The sequence below is a fragment of the Pygocentrus nattereri genome, chromosome 17, assembly GCF_015220715.1.
Source record: "Pygocentrus nattereri isolate fPygNat1 chromosome 17, fPygNat1.pri, whole genome shotgun sequence".
NCBI classification, from domain to species: domain Eukaryota; kingdom Metazoa; phylum Chordata; class Actinopteri; order Characiformes; family Serrasalmidae; genus Pygocentrus; species Pygocentrus nattereri.
In genome coordinates this window covers 32,938,658-32,942,708 of record NC_051227.1, presented here as the reverse complement: position 1 = coordinate 32,942,708, position 4,051 = coordinate 32,938,658, and positions in this window count along the sequence as shown.

The window sequence follows — 4,051 nt, the reverse complement described above, 5'->3', positions numbered from 1 at the left end:
TGTGTAATATCTCCACTCATTGTTTGCACAGTCATCTCAATCTGGTGCATGAAGAAAAACACATTTTGTGGTTTCGCATAAACTTTAGGATCCTGCACCAGTTGCATATATAGTACATGGGCAGAATGCATCCTGAAAGTTCATAGATAAATGAGCAGGATAAAGTGTCGTTCAACAGCAGTCGTTACTGAGTGTGTCGGATGACTTGGAAATCTTTTGGCTTCAGTTTTAACTGTGACAGAAAATCAATTACAAATTGTCGATGCTGAACAAGCTATATTCTCTCTTATAGCTTTGATGATTTTCACAAATCATGATTCAACAAAGACCTAATCAGCATTCATGGGTGAACTCAAACCTGTTGTACTAGCACAGCCAAAATTCAGCTTATCATCTGTGGCCAAAGCTAGGAATGAATAGAAGGCATGGGCAAACGTTAGATATTCCCCTAAAGGCATTTTGACCTTTTTCAGATCTAAGCATTAGGGCACTTCTAATATCTGCACTTTGCTGACCAGGACAGACCATTTGCATTCATCATTGTGAAGGAGTTTGGCTGCCTTTGAATTAATTTAGATAATGTTGAATTGGCATGCAAATGATTTTTATGCCGGTTGTGACTTTATATGTGAAATATTAATGTCTGTTGAGATCTTTAGGTAGATGTATGCTCATAATTGTTCTGAATGAGACCGGGGCGGAGGTTGGGAGGGGGTGCAGTCTTTAGTCTGAATCAGCAGCTTTCTGATGCATCCCAGCCGACAATTAATGTCCTTTCAAGTGAAAAAAGAGGCTCTCCTTGTAGCTCTATCCTTTAAACGAGTGTCTGAAAGCTGGGCAAAGGTATTATATAATAAAATCCTGCTGTACAATCAGTACATATTAATTTGTTGGAAAGGTGCAGACGCTGTGACTGGACGACGCACAGTCTATATCTGATCAGTGGAGCTGATCTGAGAGTGATTTTGTTCAGTTTACTGTGCAGATGAACTTCACTGGTGATGTTCTGATGAGTCTGATCATCCTCTCTTTAGATATTTGATGCTTGTGTGTGCATTTCTTTCTCTCTTTCTCTCTTTCTTTCTCTCTTTCTTTCTCTTTCATTTTCTTTTTTCTTTCTCTCCTTTCTCTTATTTCATTCTTTCTTTTTCTTTCCCTTTCTTGCTTTTTCTTTCTCTCAGTCTTTCTTTCTTTCTTTCTTTCTTTCTTTCTTTCTTTCTTTCTTTGTTTCTCTTTCTCTCAGTCTTTCTTTTTCTCTTTCTTTCTTTCTTTCTTTCTTTCTTTCTTTCTTTCTTTCTTTCTTTCTTTCTTTCTTTCTTTCTCTGTCTTTTTCCTTTCTTTATTTCTCTGCCTTTCTTTCTCTTTCTCTTTCTCTCTTTCTCTCTCTTTTTTCTTTCTCTTTCTCTCCTTTCTTTCTTGCTCTCATATTTGTTTGCTTTCTTTGCTTTTTTCTCATGCTTCCTTCTTTCTTGTCCTATTCCCTCGTTTATTTTCTTTCTCTCCTTTCTTTCTTCCTTTCTTACTGTCTTTCTGTGTTTCTTTCTTTGTCTTTCTGTCTTTCTTTGTCAGTGTCTTTTCCTACCTTCTTTATTCTTTTCTCTTGTTTCTTTGGTCTCTCTTACTTTGTTTCCCTCTTTTATCTCCTTTCTTTCTTTCTTTCTTTCTTTCTTTCTTTCTTTCTTTCTTTCTTTCTTTCTTTCTTTCTTTCTTTCTTTCTCTCTCAACATGAGTTCACTGCTGCAGTCTAATTGCAGGTTTCCGTGTTTCCGTTGTTAAGCTGTGAATAGTAATTAATCCAGACCAGCTTCAGCTGCAGAACGTTTCCTCTCTCATAAACAAACAGGCTTAAAGGGAAATACAGGTTTTAAAAAGTGCATTAAGATTCATGCAGTGATGTTCACATGTTCATAATACCTCAGAGTGGCATCACTTAACATTTCTATATCATTTCCTCAACGCCTTCTATCCAGCCTCATGTTTATTTCATGAGCGTTGCTCGTTCCTCCCCGATTTAGTTCATTGCAGAGTGCAAATGCTGGCTATTGATGAGGGGGTCATTGTATGGGTAATTTTAGGCAAGACATGCTTTCAGATTTTTCAATTTTCTGTCTTTAGATTCATTTGAAAGATCTCCACAGACATGCTGGTAATTAGAATTTCTTTTCCAACTACTGCAGAGAGAGCGAGAGAGCGAGAGAGCGAGAGAGCGAGAGAGAGAGAGAGAGAGACAGAGAGACAGAGAGAGAGAGAGAGAGAGACAGAGAGAGACAGAGAGAGACAGAGACAGAGACAGAGAGAGAGAGAGAGAGAGAGAGAGAGAGAGAGAGAGAGACAGAGAGAGAGAGAGAGAGAGAGAGAGACAGAGAGAGAGAGAGCGAGAGAGAGAGAGAGAGAGAGAGAGAGTCAGGAAGACACATTTAATTTCTCTTAGAGTTGATTCATACTGGTTGAAGTTGAGCTTTGCTGGGACACTGACGGGATATTTAGATTTTCATTATAAATAATACATACCACTGTATATAATGAAAGCTTTACCTTGGCTTATATAAATTAGTTTCTATAATCATTATAGAAAGTCGTGTTTTAATATGTCATTATAATATTATTAGTTGTCATTACAGCCTTTTGTGTTCAGTTTGAATCATGCAAATATAGTCAATTCTCAGGTGTTTGTTTAATTATAACCATACAAACACAAGAAGTGCAGATGTTTTTCATGAGCTCATGAATGCAGTAATACCCATTTTGACAACCATGCAAATATTTATTGCAATATATTGTAATTATAGACTTGCGTTTTACTAGAAAAAATGTAATTGACGCAGGCTTATCTTTTATTATACACATCAATACAATAAATTGTCCATTGAATTCTATTACCTCTAAAATGCGAAGAATACTTTTCTTAGAATGTTGTCATTTTATCATTGTAGAATGTCATTTTATTTTAACTGTAATATATAAATACAAATATAAATATACAAATATAGTAACCTGTCCTGCATTGCTTTTTATTAGATTTTTACGATTTTATACATAATTATAGACTCTTTGTTTATTAATTCAATGCAAATACAATAAGCTCCCCTACATTATTCATCACTATGCAAACAAGAAGCTATCACACATTATCAGTATGCAAACACAAGACGTTTATATCACCATACAAATACAAGAAGTGATCCTGCCTCGTTTATTATAGCCGTACACGTACAAGAAGTGATCCTGCCTCGTTTATTATAGCCGTACACGTACAAGAAGTGATCCTGCCTCGTTTATTATAGCCGTACACGTACAAGAAGTGATCCTGCCTCATTTATTATAGCTGTACACATACAAGAAGTGATCCTGCCTCGTTTATTATAGCCGTACACGTACAAGAAGTGATCCTGCCTCATTTATTATAGCCGCACACGTACAAGAAGTGATCCTGCCTCGTTTATTATAGCCGTACACGTACAAGAAGTGATCCTGCCTCATTTATTATAGCCGTACACGTACAAGAAGTGATCCTGCCTCGTTTATTATAGCCGTACACGTACAAGAAGTGATCCTGCCTCGTTTATTATAGCCGTACACGTACAAGAAGTGATTCTGCCTCGTTTATTATAGCCGTACACGTACAAGAAGTGATCCTGCCTCGTTTATTATAGCCGTACACGTACAAGAAGTGATCCTGCCTCGTTTATTATAGCCGTACACGTACAAGAAGTGATCCTGCCTCGTTTATTATAGCCGTACACGTACAAGAAGTGATCCTGCCTCGTTTATTATAGCCGTACACATACAAGAAGTGATCCTGCCTCATTTATTATAGCCATACACGTACAAGAAGTGATCCTGCCTCATTTATTATAGCCATACACATACAAGAAGTGATCCTGACTCATTTTTTATTATAGCCGTACACATACAAGAAGTGACCCTGCCTCATTTATTATAGCCGTACACATACAAGAAGTGACCCTGCCTCATTTATTATAGCCGTACACATACAAGAAGAGACCCTGCCTCATTTATTATAGACATACACGTACAAGAAGTGATCCTG